Source organism: Taudactylus pleione, unplaced genomic scaffold (assembly GCF_031769625.1).
Source record: "Taudactylus pleione unplaced genomic scaffold, aTauple2 ptg000004l, whole genome shotgun sequence".
Lineage (NCBI taxonomy): Eukaryota > Metazoa > Chordata > Amphibia > Anura > Myobatrachidae > Taudactylus > Taudactylus pleione.
Window position 1 is genome coordinate 8553822 of NW_028284407.1, and position 16849 is coordinate 8570670.

Genomic DNA, 16849 nt, shown 5'->3' on the forward strand with positions numbered 1-16849 from the left:
CCTTACGGCCTTGGCAGCCATCATTTTGCCAAAATCTCTGCCTGCTTGAGGAAGCCCAGGCCGGCCGCTCTTTTTGTTTCTGCCGCTGTCATCATTAGTATCACCACCCCATGCTGGGTTGAACAGGCGTACCATCTCTATCCCACTACACTCCCACAAGACAGATTTTCCTTGCAATCACGTGGTCAGCGCCTAGTTGGCGCCCAGAAAAGCCCATATCATGGACTGATCCATCAACGGACAGATGAAACCGTCTTTCAATTTCCATATGTCTGCGTTTGAACTTACGTCTAACATGAATCAGGTCCTAAGAGTCAAATGTCTTGCAATTGTATTTGTCACCTGGAATGTTGTTTTGGAGCAGGTCTTTCATATTGGTGTTGGATGTTTAATTAAAAAACAAGAGCATAATGAATAACTAATTTGCATAATGCATAAAAAATGCACAATCATTATACATTGAATAATGATGGAAGGTTGGCGCTGTCAAGTTTTATAAAGTAACAAATATAGCCCTAATATAGATAATATTGAATAGTTTACAGTTTCTGAAATTGCTAATATTTCCATAAAGTAAACAAGTAGAGGTATAAAGGCCTAAGTTAGACTAACAGAACTGTAATCAAATATCAATGACAGAGTGCTATCAATGGGCCTTATTCAGAGTCAGTCTGAAACACACAGCTGAATAGAAGTCAAGTCCTTCACGTTGCCAAGGGGCACCTGACCTCTAGATACGGTAGTGCTAATTCTCTATCTAAATACAGATACGTGTGGTTGTTTGTAATGATAACTAGTACAGTGTTGACATTAGGGAATTTCTGTTTTAGGACAACAAAATATAGTTAAGATGGTATAAATGTATTCTATTTATTCTACAACCTTGGTTTTCAAATAAGAAATCAGTGGTTACAAAGACAGTTCTTGCACATGTAAGAGTGAATAGCCTAGTCGTTTTTTAATTGATCGGTGTTGGTTTTCCCAATATTTAGATGATGTTCAGGACAGTTGTGCTTTGCTAGACTGATTAAGGTTTATTAGAACTGGTGCACTTTGGGTAAATCCAATCAGTAAAATTCTAGCATCAAGTTATCATTTGTGACTGCAGCTCATTAAGCTGCTTATTGTGTAGAGCTTGGGGGACATTAAATTTAGCACTCCATTGAGCGGATCTGAAAATTCTTTTATTAACAGACATTGAGAATAATAGCAATTTCTCTTATTGAACAGCCTAGCTACTTTATGGCCCTTTACAAAGAAATTATTATTAGATTTAAAAACAAATAAAAATTTAATTATTGGCATGTATGGATCTCATTTATAGATTGACATTTACAGAGCACATATATTAATGACAAATATAAATACAGATAAAAAAAAAAGAAATAAGCAAGAAAAACTGAAACCTTCATTTGAGAAAACACCTGTCAGGTTTACAGCCTCTATTCCTTTTGCAATAGAATTAGGTACAAGTATTGAATCACACCATGTCAATCTAGTTGTGCAATGGGACTGAATTATAGTTTGCTAAGTTTTTTACAATGTAGATTTGATGGGGACTGTACTGGAACAATTGGGACACCTGGGGGTAGGTTACTAAAGAAAAACAAACGATAATAAAATACTATATTTTAAAGTGGTCTTCTGAGCAATGGAATTAAGTGCATAAGGAACAACACAACTTTAACTCATGGTATTTAGAAGGACAGAGGATATAGGGGTCTATCCATCATCACTTAATACCTACAAAAGCAGGTCAAAATTAAAATTTTCACCTAGTTTTATAGAAATTAAGTTTTGGGGCCATTCATCAAAAAGGTAACGCAGGAGATATCACTGATATCTCCTGCTTACCTTTGTCTCCATACACTAGTATGAGGACATTAATTCATCAAGCTCTGAAATACAATATTTTTGGAGCTTGATGCGGGAGCATTCACCAACGTCAGATGGCGTTTGCTCCCACACACCTTTCACATCCCTCTGCCCGGCCCAGCTCCTTCCGTCAGACATCAGAGCTTTGTGTGGACCCCGATAATTAACATAATGAATATAGCCCATAATGATGTAATCATGAGCGGCATGGTGGCACAGTGGTATCATAACAAATAATAAATAAGTGGTATAGTGTTTAATATTTGCTGTCTCACATGGATTTATTTCCAAGCAGTGTGCCATCTGTGGAGTATGTTAGGTATCCCTGTATTTGCATGGGTTTCAACTTTGATCATTTCATTGGCTTTGCACAAAATTAACCCCCAGTCTATATGTGCACGATGAAGGTTGGTACTTCTGGTTCACAATGCGGGGACTAGGGAGATACAACTTGCTTCAAGTCATGTATTCAAGTGCAATATGTTTCCAGCAGAGTTCTGAATTTAAGTCTCTGTGAACTATAGAATCCGGTACCATGGGAAATATTTGCAATTGACAATCAGGTGCAGTACTTGTAGTTCCACCGCTCAATACTAAGGGGATGAGTATATCTTACCCTAGGTGACCCCAGCACCATAGTGTGGCAAGCTCCCATCCTAACCTCACTCTTTGCCAAGCTCAGGGATCTATGAAATAAGCCTTGGAGAGCGATAAAGTGGACGGAGATAAAGTAGCTACCAATCAGCTCCTAACTGCCAATTTTCAAACACAGCCTGGAAAGTGACAGCTAGGAGTTGATTGGTTGGCACTTTATCTCCATTTTATTGCTCTCCAAGACTTAGTACATAGACCCCACAGGCCTTTAACTCCCTTGTTTTCCTTCTATGAACATGGATACACAACCAATGCCACTTATCTGTGCATCCTCCAGGAAGAAGCTGTTATCTGAGGGCGTTCTCCTGCAATACATGCGCTCTCTCTCCACTCCAGACCAGCTGAGAGTCTCTCCAGCTGACCTCTCTCTGTGGGGTCAGTGTCTCCCCTCTGTAGTCCTCCCGCCTCCTCTTTCCTCTTAAAGTCTAGTTTCAATTCAATTTAAATTTAAACTTTATTATTATTGAACAAGCATGAACATGAATTGACAATGGGATACACATGTGAGACATCTCAGTTACAATAGTAGAATATTATACATAAAACTAAAACAAAGTGCACTATTTTTAATTCATCCTACCAATTGCTGTGTGTGTGTTCAGACCACAGTTCTGACCATTCCAATGACTTACAATGAGTAAAATGGATCATATAAAATGATACCAACAAAACACACCACAATAATACATTAATAACAAGTTTTGTTTGCCGATAATTTTTGGCATCTTCAGGTTAAGCCAGTTGTTCGCAAACTTGTTTGAACTACAGCACCTTAATGAATCAGATTTTTTTCCACGACACCCTTTGGCCAAAAATTTCTTATTGAGCAAAGTTTATTAAATTAATAAAACTGCGCTTTGCTGTCATCCTTAGGTTCAGTTAGAAGAAACATTCTAATTAACACCACTCACAAACACACACAAGTCATCACCATTACTAGCAGGAAGAGCGCACCTTACCCCCCCCTACCCCCATACGTTTTCAGTGCGGGAAAGGTACTCCCACACAAAGGTGCAGCACCCCGAAACCACAACACACCACCCCCTGGTCAACGAGAGCGCAGTTCTACCGCCCATCTTCATCAGTGGTTGTAGAGAAGGTTGTGCTTCTGTTTCTCCATATATTGTCCATATATATTTTATGATCGGCAGCCACTTGGTTTGCCTACCACATTGACCAAAAATTATTTTATTTAGTACTTGGACCATCAACCATTGGCACCCCTTCAAGTGCCCTCATGCACCCCAGGGTGGCACGGCATCTAGGTTGGGAACCACTGTTTTATGCAATACAAATAAACACAGATAAGAGGTACAGTAAAGCAAAAAGAAAATGACATATAGTATATATTTCCCCGTTAAAATATTTTAGGTATACTGTATGTTATCTATAAGTATACTTTTTAGTAGAGATGAGCGGTCAGTTTTAGTCGGGTTTACTCGCTTATGTTTGGATCTCAAAAACGGCATAATATTGGTTCTCCGGCTCTCATGTGTTTTGGATAACCAATAAAATAGATCCCAACTTTCGCTAATTTACTACAAAAAAAAAACAAGCAAAAAACATACCGTTCATCTCTACTTTTTAGTAGAGGAGTGCACGGACCTCTGTGTTTTGGTTTTGGCTTTGGATCTGGATTCATCTTCGTGTTTTGGTTTTGCAAAACCACCCTCACGTGTTTTGGTTTTTAAAACCGAGTTACGAGCTGACCAAGGAACCGTGTCAGGATTCCGGGCCTGAATCAGACCCGCTCGCGAGCACTGAGCGCTCGCAAGCAGGTCGATGGTGGCCCAGTGCGCATGCGCATGACGGAGCCGGTTCCATCGTGCGCATGCGCGAGACCCGGATAGCGACGGGCAAACCGTCGCTCCGGGTCTCGTACCAAAGGGGGCGTGCTGTCGATGTTGAGTGACAGCACGCCCCCCTTGGTGGGCGTGCTGGGGGCGTGGCTGCCCAGGTGGAGGCATTCCCATGGGAATGCCTACCGTCTGGTGCCGGCCCCACTGACATCACAAGTGTTGACATCAGTGACATCACTGTTTGAGCCGAAAGCACTCCAGGGCTTGCGGCAACGAGACCCTACAACAAGGGTCTCGTCGCAAGCCTGATGGTCGCGATGGTCTTGACCATCGTGACCATCTTCCTGGCCACTCGTTATAGCTGTGGTCACCCACAGCTATATGAGCAGCCAGGAGGCCGCTCTAAAAATCAAGAAGGACGGCCCTGATTCAGAGCGAGCGCTTTGTCAGAGCGTCCGGCTCTGAATCAGGGCCTCGGTTCGGAACCCCAAAGTGATTCCAAACTCGGACTCGGAACCCCTAAATTCAGTTGTTGTTGGTTCTCTGGGAACTGGACCCACACGTCTCTACTTTTTAGTGACATGCAACTAGAAATTACACTTGTTTATCACATTTAACCTATCAAGAACATTCTTTCCATTTAGGTGAATTTAGCATTGTATGTTTTCCTTATATAATTATATGTCATTGCAAGCATCTTTTAGTCTTGTGCCATCCCTACTAATTACTCAAATTACCAGTCACTGTTTGTATGTGTGTGGTGTTGCCTTGAGCGTTTAACCACCAGTTATGTCAGTAAATCAAAGCGACTTAGAGGAGACAGCTCTAGTAGCTTTCTAATAAATGTTGCATGACATTCCATTCAATTTAGGTAATTTCACAGTGTTTTTTATGGAACTGCACTGCAATAATTAGCTCTGTAAAAAGTAAAGATCTTTTATTTTTGTTGCCTGTTAATAAATACATTTTAAATATACATGAATAAACACATATTAAATAAAAACAACACATAAAATCTCTATTTTGTCTTTTAGTTATTGCTTTCCAAAAATTTGGTTAAAAAAATAAAAAAGGAAATTCACAGAAGCAAAGCATTTACAAATTAATGTTTACACTTACGATCTAAATTATTTATAACTGGCGCTGTGGTCAATGGATTTAAAATGACACAATCATCTGAAAAATTAGTGGTAACATTCAGAAATTAATCTATAACTAGCTTTTAATTAGTTGATGCATTCAAGAAAGCAGGGCAGTCTTATTGTATGGATCTTTAACTTAATCTGAAATCGCTAATACACAGAGAAATAATGATGTTTCAAATCCAAGATTATGTTATGAACACAGTGGAGCATTTGGAGAACATTTATGAAAACTGGTGCTCAGGTACTGTGCAAACGGTACTGTATTCTATAGCAACCAATAAGATGCTACTTTAATTTCCTAACCTGTAGTAGGAAACTGACGGAGACTGGTTATTAGAGGTCACAATACTTTCATCTGTGTAATCTAGGTTATCCTTTATAAGGTCAGTTTTCTGTGATTTCCTTGCAAATGTGGGTACTGTACCTTCTAAGTCAATAGGTAATATTTCATTATATTTTGACAGATCAAGCAATATCATTGTTCCCCTTATGTTAATAAAAGTAATACATGCAAGCAAAGAAATAAATCAAAGTGTCACTGGCTTTCTCATCTCGGAAATACATTTTTCAAAAATAAAAATTTCATTTAGTGCTAAGAAGATCTATTGCATTGTTCATTTTAGTTTTAACTAGACCGAGTAATAGCATGTAAGTGTCTGGGGTCCTTCGGAACCAGTGGTGTCAGGTAAGTATCTACCCAGGCAGTCTTATTGAAAAATCCCATTTATCAACGATTTTTATCATACGCAATGAGTTTGTGTATGATAATGGTGCTCCAGCCAATCAGCTCCTGTCATCTGTTTGAACAATAACAGGAGCTGATTGGCTTGAGCATCATTTAACATTCGCAATGAGTTTTAAAACTCGTTGATAATTGAGGGCACTCTGTGTCTCCGGGTTGGTACCTGTAAGCTCCTAGGCATCTTTGGCTGACGTTAACATTTGAGCAATTTTAGGTTTTGTTAAGTAAAAAAAGAAAGTTGTCTTGCAAAAGGGCAGCCTGGGCTAAATATAAATTGCTCAGTGCATGCAACAAAGGGTCATGTTCTCTTGTGAATTAACCAAAGGTTTGAGCATCTCCCATCATTTTAAAATAATTAATATGCTTTTGGTCATTTTCATCTACCCACACCACATGAAATACTATCACTGGTGCATCAAGACAGGCTAAGTCAACACAGATATCGGGAACGCAGAATACATAAACAGCGTGTGTGTCATCTATATAATAAACGAGAAAGCGTCTCTGTCTGTCTGTTTGTCCTTTATGCACAGCCAGAGTTTTGGAAACAGCTGGCACTAAATCAACACTACTGCTAATCAGGTCCCCCTCGGTGACCCTGACTGGACCGGCCCACCTTGTGTGAGTGACTGGGTGGAGGGGCAGCATAGCATCCACACTCCTTGCACCCATGGTAGTTATGCCACTGTTTGCAGTATGTTAGCAAACAGTGGGGTCCTTTTCAGGATCAATGGAATGGGGATATAGGTGAGTACAATGTAAACAAATAAAGGCTGCAACTGTACTTCAGGGTCCAGTCTTCAACGCCGGGTATCCCAGCTAGTAGAAACATAAACAGATAGTATAACTCATGATGGATACAGTTTTTTGTGGCTGTGACTTCTCTTCCAAATGTATTCAGATTGATCCTGGAGTATAAATGCTTCTATGTATAATAGCTAAAATATTAATCTTTAAAATATTTAGGATCATGTTCATGTCTACTTTATGCCTCCATTCATACTTGATTTGTGCTGCTAAGAAGTGTAAATGTATTTTACTCAGTGACGTAACTAGGGGGGGGTCGAGCGGGCATCGTACCCACACCGTCCACTCACTGCATCCTGAACGACGAGCAGGCATTGGCAAGTGTGCCTGCTGGTGTTGACTGTAGGGGGAGCTGCAGCGTAAGTGCGCAGCCCCTCCCATTCAGTCTACCCTTTCTGTATCCTGCTGACCCAGAGAGATGCCGCCTGCGCTGAGTGAAGAGTGATTCTTCCTTCCCCGGCACTCTCGCTGCTCACCGCTGGTGTGTATTGGTAAGTTGCCATCGAGGGGGGGAGGGGGGTTGGGAGACCTCCGCTCACCAAATGTGTCGTGTATTGGAGGGTGATTAAGCTGCTGCCAGGAGGCTGGGGAGACCTCCGCTCACCACAGGTGTGTATTCGTTTTTTCACGTGTGGTGAGGCTGCATTTGTCTGAAAGAGGTGTGTGTGTCTGTGTAGGCTTTTTCAGTGTGTGTGTATCTGTGTCAGTGTGTCTGTGTCAGTATGTGTATCAGTGTGTGTGTGTGTGTGTGTCAGTGTGTGTATCTGTGTCAGTGTGTGTCTGTCTGTGTGTATCTGTGACAGTGTGTATCTGTTGCATGTCTGTGTCCATCAAATACACATGTGGAAATTTGAAAAACCCACAAAAATTTGAAATGTTTGCTAAAAAAAAGGGTAAGAGGTTCACATGTCCTGATGGTGTGCTGAGAGATGCAGGGGGAGATGGCGTGGCCAAGAGATGATGCAGGGGGGAGGCGATGGTGTGCTTAGAGACAATGCGGGGGAGATGGTGTACTGAGAGATGCAAGGGGGAGATGGAGCGACTGAGACACACAGGGGGGAGATGGAGTGACTGAGAGATGATGCAGGGTTGGAGATGATGGTGTGCTGAGAGACGTTGAGTGGGGACATGGTGTGGCTGAGAGGCAATGCTGGGGGGAGATGGTGTGCTGAGAGATGCAAAGGGGAGATGGTGTGGCTGAGAGATGCAAGGGGAAGATGGTGAGGCTGAGAGATGCAAGGCGAAGATGGTGTGACTGAGAGACACAAGGGGAAGATGGTGTGACTGAGATGCAAAGGGGAGATGGTGTGGCTGAGAGATGCAAGGGGAAGATGGTGTGGCTGAGAGATGCAAAGGGGAGATGGTGTGACTGAGAGATGCAAGGGGAAGATGGTGTAGCTGAGACATGCAGGGGGGGAGATGGAGTGGCTGAGAGATGACACACGGGGGAGGCAATGATGTGCTGAGAGACGAGGTGGGGGAAATGGTGTGGCTGAGAGATGCAGGGGGAGATGGTGTGGCTGAGAGATGCAGGGGGGAGATGGTGTGGCTAAGAGATGCAGGGGGGAGATGATGGTGTGGCTGAGAGATTCAGGGGGAAGGAAGTAACACAGGGGGAACGAGTCTGGTTGAACCACTGTTGTATGATGATGACCATGTTAATATTCCTACACAAACAGGCATCTTCCGGATGATCTGACGTACATGAATAGTGAATACCAACTGAAGACACCTTTCAAGGGAGGATACTTGCCCTGGGCACTGAAGGCCCTAGTTATGCCTCTGATTTTACTGATGCAATTACAGGCCTATTTATCATTAAATATTTGCAGGAAATCCACAAATATTAAGAATCCTCCAGATGTACTATGGAGGGGTCACAGCAGACTTCTCCGATATCTGCTGCAGTCCCTCCATTCTTGTCTGCAAATGCAGCCTCTATAGGTTTCTATGGGGGGGGTGCTGTGCTGCTGGATTTTGCAAACTCTGGAATGATGGTATCCTATAATAGTATAGCAAGTCTATCAACGTGTATATATATATATATATATATATATATTTGTATTCAATGACAAACAGTGTGTACAATGTTGTGACCCTGTTTTATAGCAACATAACATGGTGTGAGGAACAATAGGGGTGAAAGAGTTTCCACAGTGCATAGAGAACGGAACAATGGTTACCTCTGGTCTGAGGTTTAAACAGTTCCTGTAGTATAGGAGAAAGTCACTGAATCTTCACAGAGCTGCTGGGCATCTGTGTGCCTTAAAGTTTCTGTATATGTGTCGTGCTAAGTATAGTCTCCAGGTGGACGAATGGTGGTCGCTACCCAGCAGGTAAAGTTTAAACTGTACCTTACTGGTGTGCAGTAAGTGGCACAAAGTATCGCCCATTTTGTGACATTTGCATTTATTATATTCCAACATCAACATCTCAATTTTCTTATGTAGTAACCATGCAAATTAGACCTGATATTTTTTAGACAATTTTGCATTTTTAGAAAATACTGTTAGTTTTTTTTTTGCTCCATCTATACTAAAGTATTACAATTTTTTAATGAATGTGAAGTAAAAGCAAATGTTATTTTTTTTTATTAACAACATAAAGAAAATGTGGCTCTTGCTTCAGAATTAATCCATCTTGCAAAAGTTGCAGAAAGCAGGATTCTATAGTTTTTCATAAGAAAATCTGCAATTTTTTTTTCGCTAATTTTCACAATCTCCAATTAAACGTCTACAATGTGTCGGAATCATACGCTAGCTCAACAAGGTCTTCAATTTTTTTAAACTAGAAACCTACTGCATTAAACGAGGGCACACATTTATATTTGATGCAAGATGAGGGAGAGCTGAGGCCTGATTACACACAATCCACGCGCAATGCAGATGTTCACATAATTGAGCAAGTATTTGCAACTGCAAAATCAGAAAAACCCCTATGGCGCATGTGTTACACTGAATGTTTGTACAAAGTTGCTGTTGCATTTGGAACAAACGGTATCAGAAACGGGGTGGGAAAGTGATGGGTGCTCCTGGAAGGTGACTGGGAGGTGGTTAAAAGAGAATGCAAATAATTTCAGTCTCATGAGCGTATGATGGGAGTGTTGTGGGCGTATCTGTGAAAGTGGCTGGGATCTCGATGCAGAGGGATTGAGAGATAGAGAGAGAGGCAAAGCAAAGCACACTCCATACTCAATATAGTTCGCATATATTGGGGCTAAGCCATGAAAAAAGTAACATTTCTCATTGCTGTATATCACAGCAATTTGGAATTTACATTCAGGGCTCCATACGATTGCTGACATGCTAGAACATGGCTCCAAAAAGTGGCCATCACAGCAAACATCCGGGTTCAGAATCGGACCAGCCACATCAAAAAAAAAAATCTGAACATGTATCCTATAGGCTACAATGGGCTAATGCCATCTTAAGTTGGTGTTAGTTTACAGATCAAGCTCCAAAAAAATAAGCTTTTTGAGCTTGGTAAATCAGGATTTTATGCAGTCCCCATAGGAAGCTCTGGGGACTTCTTTTGCAAACCTTAACAAGGGAATACAGAATAGATATTGTCAAGATATCGTCAATATATTGATATTGTCAATCTATGCCGCAGAACCCCCTTGTTAAATAGTTCTGATACTAATACATGTGGCAAATGTGGAGAATTTAATGCATTTTTTATTTGTATAATAAAACCCCATAAAGTGAAGGCTCTTTAGTAAATATTTAAAGGATGCAAACAACCAATCAATTGTCTTCAGAAATGTGCTGATTGGAAAAAATCTTATTTAAACATTCCCCTCTTACTCAACGGCACCCATTCAGCAAATAGAGGGCTGTCCTACCCTTGGTACCCTCCCTCATTTTTTGTTCCCTAAAGTTATATGCTTCCATTAGCATTATCGCAATGTAAAACTCATAATTGTGGAGCAGTCATTACACATATATTCTATTTGCTTAGTTTTATTACATAAGCACATATTATTACCAAAAGGAATGTGTTCCAGTAAATGAAAATTATAAAAGAAATACATACTGTCAAGGAGAATAAATAAATAGCCACAATGAATTAAAAAAAATCTGGTTGGTATTTTAACCCTCGACAATGAGTCCTTATACTCTTATGGTCCCTAAAAGACCATTTGCAGTACATTTGTTGAGGGGTTCAGTGGGGTTTAGAGATGGCAAAAATCTATTAAACTGATCCAGGAATTCAGAAACAAATCTATGAATATAATTTGAATTGTTCCAGATTGGTTGATGTTTACTAAAAAATATATGTCCCATGCAACACTGTAACAGTTTACAGAACATAAAGAAGTCAGGATCAATAAATCTCACATTATTATAGCTTGTTAAAAGACTATAGTCACTCTCACTTATTCTTTGTGGATTTAGGGGAAAATGGATATGCTTGCTATTATTTGTAATTGTGACTTGTGATGTGAGCTATGGGTTACAGTGGTCTGGCCCCTTATAATTTCCTGTATAATATTAATCTTTTTACTTGTGCCACATAGGAGTATACAATCATCGACCCCCATTTCATTTACCTGTTGTTATAATGTAACGGTACTGAATTTTTTGTATGATTTTGTTCTGACCGAGCGTAACACCCTCAAGCCAGTTTCTGTGATATTCAATTTCTCTTCCAATATACAAATTGAAATCAGTTTTCAGAGCTCCATTTTTTACATAAATACTCAGATCTAAAAATATAAACTTTTTTGGGCTAATGGTAAAAGTAAAATTATTGTTAAAAGCCTTCAAATTTAATGATGAACACAAATCCTCAAGTTGATTTCCTTCTCCTCTCCAGTATACCAGGTTCACACTCTATTAGTCCATATTATTTAATGTTCCTAGTACACCATAAATACATTTGTGTAAATGGGGACAATCCAGGTACCCATGGCAGTGCCAACCTGCCAGATCTGGGAAGAGCCATTAAAAGGTTAATAAATAGAAAAGGAACCTTCCACATTTGGAAAATAATTTTTCCATTTTGTTGCATATATTGGTCATTTCTTCAACTCCTATTACATTTATTTAGATCAATTTTATTTTCTCTCTATTCAGTGGCTGCTTTCAAAACTCATAAACAGAACTAAATGAAAATAAAATGAACAAAAAATTAATAGTCTATTTTTGTAAACGTAAAGTATACAATTCCTTTCTTCTAGTGATTGTATTTATTTTTATTTGTACATTTAAATTTCACATAATTTTTCGTCTTTGAATAAAGTTGGATGAAGACAGTCTATTAAATCTGCTGAGGGGTGTGGGTGGAGTGGGACTAGAAACACAAATTCTGCTGGCAAAATGTATGAAATTTCCCTGCCAAATATAGAAAAAGCTATTAAAACTTTGCTAATGTCTTCCCAGCATAAAGTGTATTGCATTGACCATCAATTACTTTACAGAGAAAGGTTTGTGTTACAAAGAAAAAGTATCCAAGCAAGTGTTACAAAATTCCCAAAGTGCAAATGTGCTCAGAAGCTTTATTGGACATTATCCCAGTCCTATATCATAATAAATTGGTTATTTATCCCCACCGGGGTCCATAAACTTTATTGCAAATATTACATTCCTTTCCCCTCCTTTACCCCACCCCACCATCCTCTAGCTGTCCTCATTTCATCTATTCTCTGTGTACCCTATCCTAGTACCAGTTGTGATTGCATTGATAGTGTCACACAGCATGCAACTTACCTCAGACGAAAAAGGAAATAGGATGTTCACTTCCTCTCTGAGCAGAGAGAGTGTGCAGCCAGGGGCAGAACTATGGGAGACAATGGAGGCACCTGCTGCTGGGCTCCAGCACTGAAGGGACACCTCCTCCATCGCCCACAATATAAATTCACTGCACATGTAACTATGTACCCTGAGTGTACCGTCATGGCTGACCAATGCATGGCATCTATTCCAGGCAGCTGAGAAGCCACCATACATTAGTGGAGAGTTCCTTGTCAGACCATTAGCTGTTGCATCCATCTATCGCTAGCCTGTCCCTACTCATTAGTGTTACTGCTCCTCAGCAGCTTCTTTGTCAGTGTGACACATCCAGCTCCCCCCTCACCCACAACTCTCTGTATCATTCCTCCATGGCATGCCTATATTCTGTGTGCAACTGCTAGTGTATCTCCGTGCAAAATGCTACATTACCATGTAAGCGGCTGTGACGGGGGGCACAAAATTATAACTTGCCTTCCGGGTACCTGGGATGAACTTACGCCACTGTGTGCAGCAAAGTTGGGGAAAGCTATTAATGCAATGTGGGTCTCTATATAGCATTCAGGGTCCTGTAATGATCTAAATGATACTAAATAGAGGGTCCTGAGATTATCACAATATCACAGATGATCACAATATCGATGGTTGACCCACAGATTGCCATCCCTAGGTTTTATGCTGACCTCCTTGATGTCTGTGTGGCAGCAGTACCTACACCAGCAGTGCATTGCTGATAGTTGGTTCCTGATGTATTGTCCCACCCCCAGTTGATTTGATAACACCTACTGACAATTTGGACCCTCTTATAACATGATTGTCAGAATATGACAGATGCACATTTTTTAATAGCACTAGGGCCAAATCTTTGAACTCTATCCTAGGCCTTATCTAGTCTTTAAACTGACCCTAAGGTACTTACTGATGGGCATTCCTTAGTCAACTGTATGTAAGGACCTGCTCATAAAACAATATTTTTTCACATGTCCTGGGACATTACATTCCCAGTGAATTTCATACAGAACTTAACATACATGCATAAATATCAAAATAATAATAATATGAGTGACTCTAAGCATTGGACAAGTTATTTGTACTCGGATATTGAATCCTGCTGATATTGTGTTAATGACACTGCAAGGGCTGTCTGGTTCCTGTCTGTTGGAAAAATTACCCCTGCACACCTGGGGGTCAATCCCATTAGACTCAAGTTGGCTTGCAGCACGAGTAGGTGAGTTTATATATCACATAGGAACCAGAAATACATAACTTCTAACTTGTGTTGCCCCCTAATCAAAATAGTGTGTTCCAGTGGTGGCTCCTACCTGTATTTGCCAGGGGATCTGCAAATGTGCTCATGCGCTGGATCATGATCCCACACATGCACACAAATCATCAAGTTGGCTTCTAGGGACTGCAATATATAAGCCTGTAGTGATAGCAGGTGATGACTTCCCATTGGAAGCACTTTCTGCTATTGCAGTCTGGACTGGCAGTCCCAGGGGAGAAAACACCTCCCCCTGGGAGTGTCTGTCCAGCATGTGATTATCAGAAAGTGCTAGGTAGTCACTGGGTGAATTTAACTGGGGGTAATGTCCACCACTGGTGTATACACCACTTTGGTCATGGTACATGGGGCATTGCCAGTTGATTTGAGGTGTACCAAATCTCCTCCTTAGGGGTATACCCAGTTTTCTTATGAAGTACTGAAAATAAGTTAATGCAACATTTGCAGGATACAAACATTAACATGCCATATTCATGCATATTTAAATGCACATTTCTAATTATTTGCTGAATTTAAAAAATTGAGAAAATAAAACAGTGAATGTGGCATGTACAAAACTTGGGGCACCATGTCGGTGCTTACAAAACCCTTCTTTAGCAGAGGTCATACCTTCTAAATGTTTCTTGTAGCTATTCTTCAATCCTTTCCAACTCTTCCTTGAAGTGTTCCCCTTATTATATTGATACATGCTATCCTGCAGTACCTTCAGAACCAGTGTAGATTATTTCTCCAATATAGTTCAGCTTCAAAGATGCCTTATAATTTTATGGGCTAGAAAAGGCTTGTTCTACCCCTTCTAACTAAAGAGCAGTCTCTATTTAAGCTACACGTTCACACAAATCCAGTTCTTCATGTTCATCACAATAATGGTATTTAATACAACAATGAAAAAGTCATAAAATCCCTTTAGTTAGCTGAGTGACTGTACATGATGAAACCTTCTGGATGTTAATTGCACCAACGGCTCCCTAATGAAAGTTTGTGTCTATTAAATCTTAACAGGCGTAGCTGTAAAAAAGGCGCCAAGCTATCTGCTATGCGCAGGAATGTCCAGGACAGCAGTTTAGAACTTGTAATGCAATGTAATTATTCTGGTTATTAGAATCAAATGAAGAATGTTTATATGGTGCAAATGAATTAGTTTTAGCTTTTGATTTTAAATGGAAAACTGCACAAAGACTAGATGCACATGACATGCTTGAAGATGCTGCGATACCACTTAATATAAAAATATATACTGTATATATTTTTTTAACAATATTATTGAAGATTTTCTTTATACACACAGAAAGTTTTGACTTTTTAAGGGTTGGGTATGAAATACCAACAGCGTCATCCCAACAGCCAGAATCCCGACACCCATAGAGAACACCAGTGAGGATTTTTATAAGCGATACCCTAACCCCTACCCTAATGCTCCCTCCCCGGTGCTTAACCCTAAACAAACCCCACTAGTGCCTAAACCTAACCTCCCCCTTCCCACACCCTAATCCTAAAACTTCCTCCCTGGTGCCTAACCCTAACCCTCCCCCTAATGTCTAACCACGCTAACTAACCCTAACCTCCCCCTAACACTCCGATAATTACCTTTGCGATGCCGGTAGTCGGGATACTGGTGCCGGGATTCCGACCTGTCCGGATTTTGGTGCCGGTATTCAGACCATCGGCATCCCGCGCAACGGGATGCCGACTACATCCCCTTTTTAATATTGTTTTCTTTGCAGCAAACTTATAGTGGAAATGTATAAAACCCTAAATATAAAATTTGCACTCATTCGTCCGAATTTTGATGCTAAATTGTTGTCTCGGTTTCTACCAACAAATCAGCTAGAGTAATCATTCTCATCCCCTAGTCTGAACCCTTCACTGCAGGCCCTGAGGTGGTGGCAGCAGTCTTGCAGGCACACACTGACGTGATGTGGTCATGTCTCTGTCCTGGTTCCCAAAGTCTAAATTTTGGCAGGAATGATTTGCTCATATCTATCTGAAATAAAAGGGTAATTGTTTGATACATGGGGCTTATGTAATAGGGTGCGAGCTGGTGCCACTGCAGAATTTCATGCGAGTGTTCCTATATTTTTAAAGCAACAATCATTTTAAAGGCAAAACCAAGCTGGTTCTGCCTTTAAACTTATTGCCACTTTAAAAATACAGGAACACTCGCATGAATTCCCGCATCGGTGCCAGCTCGCACCCTATTACATAAGCCCCATAGACTTGCACCAACCATTTTCCCTATTAATGTTGTTTTTAATGACAGTTAAGAGCATATGATTGAAAGACATTATTTGAGAAAAATTAATTACTGAGTTATAGTAAAGCAGTTCTAACGTGTTGGGCGAGTAGAGAGCTCACAGTGAAGTACCAAGATGGAAAGATAAGGATTTCAGAGGTTCCAGATTAAAAAGAAAATATATTGTTGTTGCAACTAAAGTGAATACAGGTTGAGTCTCCCATATACAAAATGCTTGGGACCAGGAGTATTTTGGATACCGGAATATTCCATATTTTGGAATATTTGCAAAACATTATGAAATATCTTGGGAATGGGACCCAAATCTAAACAAAGAATGCACTTATGTGTTATATACACACAGCCTGCAGGTCATTTTATACAATATTTTCAATAATTTTGTGGCTCAAACAAAGTTTGTGTACATACATGAAATTCATTTAAGTTTCATATACACTTTATACACATAGGGTCTGATTCAGTCCCGCTCACAAGCGCCTATGCGCTCGCAAGCGGGTTGATGTTGAGGCCCTACGCACGCACAGCGGCTGCACTGCACGTGCGCAAGCCCCGGAGC